Below are 7,129 nucleotides of genomic sequence, written 5' to 3'. Positions count from 1 at the left end.
GAGGAAATCTGTTCGTTCTATTAAGTATATTAGACTTGGACCATAGTTTGCTAATTTTAATAGCCTTAACTAACAACGGGATAATAATCAACCACCCATATTAACCCCTCTAAATCACCAACATTGATACATAGCCATGAATGTCAGTCACTCAAATCCTCTTCAGTAGTAACATTCTTTTGATTTTTCTGCCAGATGCACATCTTTCTCAAATATGTTTTAACAGAAAAATTAAGAAATATATCAGATATTCTCAATATGAAGTAAGTAAGGAATATCACAACCATTGGGGGAAAACTTTTGCTAAAATGTCCTCAGAATAGATTGAAGAAAGAATTCTGAAGGGACATCATAAAGGTTTAGTTTATTCCTCTTATTTTTAACATAAGAGAAACTTGAGAGGTTTTACATATTTTCAGATCAGATTTTAAGACCAGACCACTAGTTAGAGGCAGAATGTGGTGATGTCCTGACTCCCCATCTTGAGGCAAGGCACTTCCAGCCACCACGCGTGGCATTCTACTTGGCTATTTCCAATTAAATATACCTATGGCTTGTTGAGCAGCTTCACTCTTCCCTTACTCTTACCCTCTTGGCTTTTATGGACAGTAATTAGAATAAAGGACAGGAAAGAAGGTCACAGGTTTATCTGTAGCTATTCATTCACTCATTTTACAGGGATTTAGTAAGCACCAAAAATATGCCGAATATGTCTTTCTGCTTGCTGTGGATACAAAAGTGAACGAAGTGGTTCTTTTAAGCAAAATGGATACAAAATTTTAGATGATTTTAAGGCCTCTTCTCATGTGGACTCTAGTCCTATCCATACTTAAATATTTCCTTTTGTTTTTTTGTTTTTTTGCTGATCATAGGAATTTATTAGTTTTAGAGTGAATTGGCATATACATTATTTATAAGTAATCATATAATATCCAACTTGGATTTTTTAATTTATTTTGGACATTAGTAATCAAGAGTTCCAAGTATGTCGAGCACTACCCAAAGGAATTCTATCAAACTGGTTAAATATACAGTATCTGGAGCTAGAATTCCAGAGTCTGGATCCCACGTGTGCCAGTTGACAGTTTTGTAACCTTGGGAAGTTTTTAAAATGCTCAGTATCTTGGCTTTCTTATGGGTAGAATGGGCACAGTAGTTCTGAGGTATCAGGTTCAGTTTTTTTGAAGATTGATAATGTAGATTGTGTAGATAGCTATTATTACTTCTGTCAATAAACAAATAAAGCAGGAGAAGAATAAAACAGGGTTAGAACTAGTAAAAGAGCAGACTCCGTCAAAATGAGAACGTCCCCCACAGCCGCGGCGCCACCCCTTCCCCTGAGAATTGAGCCTGGTGTGCCTTCCTTCAGAGCCCTACAGTCTCAGTTAGTGCAGTGCTCCAGGCATTAGTCACGGGAGGTGATTCTTGAAGCCACTTTGCCATCCCGAACCTGTTCTGTAGACAGCATCTCAGTGCTTCATGGGCTGACACTGTTTTCCCGGGGAAAAGAAGTAAATTGGTAGGATTCAAAGTTCCTTGTAGCGAAGGTAATCATATTTTGCAGTTTGTCCCGGAAAGCCTCTGTTTTCAGCCCAGTGTAATTATTGTGAGTATTCCCTCTCACTCTCAAAGTTTTCCACTTTGGATAACAAATTTTATGACGACTTTAATCATATCTTACTATAAAGGGCATAGTGTAGATTATTTTCACTATTTTGAACTTGGTGTTTCTCATAACTGTCCTTCACAAATGGAAACGAGGAACAACAGAGCTGATTCTCATATGTATGAATATTAAAGTCTAGCTGTAAAGACATTTATATATATGAAAAAATACCTTCATAAAATTGTCAAAGGGTAAGTTTCATCTTCACTTTTATTTTCCAATAAATGTTAAAATTTTATTGCTTGTTCAAATACCCAATTCTTATGTGTGTTTAACAATTACTGACAATTTCAAGAAATACAAACCTGAAACTTGGATTCAATGTTCCTTCCAGGACCAACTTCTTTTTAAGTGACTAGAACAATTTATCATTCTCAAGAGGCTTGTTAATTTCTTATCTCCAGATGACAGTCTTAAAGTAGATGACTCATTTACAAACTATTAGACAGTCTTTTATGAACCAATGCATATGTTTTATGTTTAACTTTTAATATGAATTTTTTATACCTTAGATAAATTGAACTCAGGACATATTTACATATCCTAAATCAAGTCCATGTAATAAATATTTATTTGCATAGTATTTGCATAGTTGTGATGGAATCCCTATTCAGAGAATAAAGTTTTAGTAATAAATACTTTCATTCAGCCATGGTTATTGAGTGTTGAACACCGTTCCTGACCTTTGTCTTCCTACAAATCACTCACAGATGAATTTATAACAAATAATCAGTTGGTAAGTGTTAATAAATTATTTTTAATTAGTTTTCACTTAGCTTCTTTAAAGTTTTAAATATATTAACAAAAATCAGTGGTCTGATATGTCATTCATCAAGCAGATCTTACCTTTAAATAATTCCCTTACTCTTAGGCATTTACACACACATAGAGCATATGCAAATAATTTTAGTTTTTGTAGACCCCTAACATTATTCATTAGAATCCAATTATTACTTACAACTATCCCAGTGGAAGTAGTACTAAACCAATTCAAGCTGATCTTAATAAGAAATTGAGAAGATCAAGTAAAAACATGCCACTGGAAAACCTAAGTTTCCATTGATTCCTTATTAGGAAACTGAAAAACAAAGTGTAAAAAATGTAACAGGGTAGACACTATATATACATAGTAAAACAATTTTTTAACATTGTTCATATTTTAGATTATATGGTATTTTAGATTATATGATTTTTAGATTGACTAATGTTAGAAAGTATTGATAATTTCTGTTACTAACAGATATGAATTGTTTCCTAAGCGCATTTCTTTCAAATGTGGTTATTGGTTATATATTCAGATGTAGTTTTATAATGGGATTTAGAGAGTATTAGAGTAGAAATATCAGAAAAATGCGCTAACCAAAGGCATAAGTTTTGGCCTTGTTATTTCTGCTAAAATTATAGTAAAATATTTGCTAAAATGTGCTAAAAATAGATCATGCCCATGGATTATGAAAAGTCATCTTCTTAATTCTGAATTAAATTGACTATGAAGACAAATCATAAATATTTCAGCTGTGTTGGAAAAAAGTCTGATCTGTGTTGTCTCTTAGAAATGGTCTTGTCTTCCTGTTTGTTAAAAATGATTCTGTCTAGTATGTTTGTGCATTTCAACGAAATAGTATTTTTAAAGAACATGTCCCAGTGCTTGCAACATAGTAATTGTTCAGAGAATGTGGCAGTTCTCCTCTTATCTTTATGTCTCTGTCTCTTTTTATCTCTTTCAGTCTCTCTTTCTCTTTCTCTTGCTGGCTCCATTTCTGTTTTCTCATTCCTTGGTTTCTTGAGCATGTATATGCCTTTGACTTTCTTTTCCTTTCCTTTTCAAACTGAATTAGAAGATCTAGTTTCTAGTCCCAGTTTCACAAACTCAGTAATATCTTAGGTTACAGCTCAGAATAAATTGGCTTTTGAAACTCTTGGGGACATTCAATCTCAGTAAAATTTCAAGAGCAGAAGGATGTACTGATAATTCTAATTCATTTGGAGGCCTCCGACTTCCCTATTCCCTGTTTGCCCACTCTTAAAAACCAGTTACATTATTTAATTCAGTTCTAACGTAATTCAATTAAAAAAGATTACTAAAGGTTTATTGTATGCAAAGCAACAATTTAATTTCTCTTAGGAATGATGGTTAATAATTTATCATCTAAAAAGGAATAATATAGAAAGATGATATAACAGTGGATATGTATGAATATATACTCATGTAAATCCAGAGCTTAAAAATCTGTGTGAAACAACAGACTGCCAAAAATAGTTGATAAATCAGCCATTTTAACACACATCTCTCAGGGACTGACAAATCAAGTAAGAAATAGAGGTGCCTGAGTGGCTCAGTCAGTTAAGCCTCTGCCTTCAGCTCTCAGGTCATGATCCCAGGTCCTGGGATCGAGTCCTGCATCGGGCTCCTTGCTCAGTGGGAAGCCTGCTTATCCCTCTGCTGCTCCCCCCGCTTGTGCTAGCTCTCTCTTTCTGACAAATAAATAAAATCTTTAAAAAAAATTAAAAAAAACCTTAATAACCCAAAGCTATATTAAAAATTCAATATGTTTAGAAATCAAAGGACGTATTCTTTTTTTTTTTTTTTTAAGATTTTACTTATTTATTTGACAGAGAGAGACACAGCAAGAGAGGGAACACAAGCAGAGAGAGTGGGAGAGGGAGAAGTCTTTCCCGCTGAGCAGGGAGCCCAATGCGGGGCTCGATCCCAGGACCCTGGGACCATGACCTGAGCCGAAGGCAGAAGCTTAATGACTGAGCCACCCAGGGGCCCCTCAAATGACGTATTCTTAAATAATTTGTATTAAAATGAAATTATAAAGAACACTAGAGAAGATTACTAAGCTAAAAGCTATTTCATAGAAAAGATTAATAAAAGAATGATATAATTTTGAAATGAGGTGAAATAATTCCTATAAAACTACAAATTGCTGGACTTAACACAGGAGGAAATAAAACATAAATAGAGTGATAAATAAAGATGGTATTCAAAACCTGTGCCCATAAATATCCAAGTTCTAGCTGTTTTCATAGGAATTCTGTTAAATTTTTAAGACTAATTAAACTGTCCACATAAACTGTTGAAGAAAAGAGAAAAATCAGACCTTCCAAACTCATTTAAGGAGACAAGTGCAATCTTAATCCCAATAAAGAGGAAAAGTATTGGCTCTTCTTATGATTGTGTAAGAAAAATCTGAAATAATGCAAGGACTAAATAAAATAAAAATGCATTTTATAATACATAATTACCAAGTAATAGTTGTATAAGTTACAAAATGATTCAACATAAGAAATTTATCAATATAGTTTACGTAACTCCATTTATGTATTAATGATTTCTAGGAAAATAATTATTTGATATCTTTAGATGCGGAAAAAATGCTTTAGTAACGTTTTGATAACAACTCGTAACAAGTTAGAGATATGTGGGAACTGATGTTTATATTTACTTGTTTTATATAAGAAAGACATATATATATTATATATAAATAGTATATTGCTATAAAAACAGACATTCCTAATAAATATATCTAAAAACATATAAAATAAATATTTTTCCATTAAGTGCAATGATTGCTGAAAATCTACAACAAACATTATACTTACTGAAAACATTAGTTGCTCTTTTTAAAAGATGGGTCAAGATGAGGACATTGACTAACATAGCTACTATAACATAGCATTCGATGTCTTGATCAGTGCTCTGAGAAAAAATAAGTGTTAAGAATTGAAAGAGAAAAGATAAAATTGTGATTTGAGGGAAGATTTAGTGGTTAGGTACCTAAAAACAATAATGATCACAATAAATCACAATCAGTAAAGTATTTGGACTAACAAGTTTTCCACAAAGTTGTCAGGTAAAATACAAACATAATAAAATCAGTAGCATCCCTCTCTAAACCAGTTATAACCAACTATAAATAAGACACTTTGTAGAAAATTCACAAAAACTAAAATATATTTAGGACTTAGCTTAACCACAACCACACAAGGAATCTGTGGAAAAATTCTGAAGGTAATAAGGTAAAACATGATCTGGATGAGTGGAGAGACATTGCTGTTCTTTAAGCAGTGATAATATATTTTTTAAAACCTCTAATTTTTAATATTAGTGATTTTGATCAATTCCATTCAAATCCCCAGTTGGATACTCTTGAGAACTATGATAAATTTACTCTAAAATATGAATGGAAGAATCACGGTTAACAAGTAGTTAAATACAGTCTTAACCCTTGCCTCTTCAAGTGTGATTTTGGACAGGTGTCGTCATTGTGATCATACTGGTGGGATCTGGTAATTTATGGAAAACGCAGACTCTTGGGACTCACCCCAGACCTAGTGGGTCAGAATATGTATTTTATCAAGGTCCTCAAGTGATCTGTATGCAAGTATTTCTGTGTGTGTGTGTGTATACGGATTTATGTATGTTTTACTAGAGAAGAGATTCCTATAAGTCAGTAAGAGAAAGATAAATATCTCGACATAAGATTGCAAACATTGTTGAACCAAGAACTTACAGAAGACGACTAAAAAATCAATAAGCTTATAAGGAGAGGTTCATGTTCATATAAAAATGAAAAAAATTTTTTCCACACATCTGCCTTTATTGTGAACAGCAGGTGAGAGACTTCCAGCAATAGTAAATTAATTTACAAAAGCAGGGATTCAGTGAAGCCACCTGGTTGGAGCTTTGTGAGGTTATATATAGATGCTGACCCAGAGCAGCAAGAAGAGGACTACAAAGCCCATGAAGAGTGAGGCCACCAAGGAGATGAGGAGCTCTTTGTAGATATCCCAAGTGTACTCCGTGGTGGTAACCTCTCAATGGAGGAACCAGGTGGTGAAGAACATGCCAATGGCCAATAACACCATGGTCAGATGGGGGAAAACTGCCAGGTTCACTGGGCTGGTGTATCTGCTCATGGCCTCAAGCTCCATTTCGCCAGGAACAAGGTCATCCATTGCTCCGCTACTGGAATAGAAAAATGAAAATTATATAAAGAGATACCATTTTGGATATATTATGGGCCCGGATAATGACATGTTTGGCAGAGAGTTCACATTCTGCCAGTATGAATCCTGACATTCTGTTGTAGGGCTGTAGATGGCTGCAGGACTTCTGGAAAGCATGAAACAATTCTTAGTAAAATTAAATATTCACATGCTCGTTGGGCCAGCAATCCCAGTCCTAGACATAGACCCCAAAGTCTGTGAGGGAACACACACAGGTTCATTAGCACAGTGTTGCTTGTGGTGTCAACAAGCTGCAGACTCCGGGCATTCATAACTTCAGGATGGATAGGTGTGTGTGGTGGTGTACAGTGTGGAGGAAGCAGCTGCCTTCGGCTCAGGTCATGATCCCGGAGTCCCAGAATCGAGCCCTGCATCGGGCTCCCTGCTCAGTGGAGAGTCTGCTTCCCCCCTCCCCTGCTTGTGCTCTCTCTCTCTCGCTCGCTCTAT

General features: G+C 34.8%; 1 pseudogene; it reads right to left on the bottom strand.

Annotated features, from left to right (window-relative positions):
• Positions 1-6,367: 6,367 nt before the first annotated feature.
• LOC116645170 lies at positions 6,368-6,607 on the bottom strand (annotated as a pseudogene).
• Between the last annotated feature and the right edge of the window lie 522 nt (positions 6,608-7,129).

Source organism: Phoca vitulina, unplaced genomic scaffold, assembly GCF_004348235.1.
Source record: "Phoca vitulina isolate PV1807 unplaced genomic scaffold, GSC_HSeal_1.0 scaffold32, whole genome shotgun sequence".
NCBI classification, from domain to species: Eukaryota; Metazoa; Chordata; class Mammalia; order Carnivora; family Phocidae; genus Phoca; species Phoca vitulina.
Note: the sequence above shows the minus strand (reverse complement) of the source record. Positions and strands in the feature narration are given on the sequence as shown.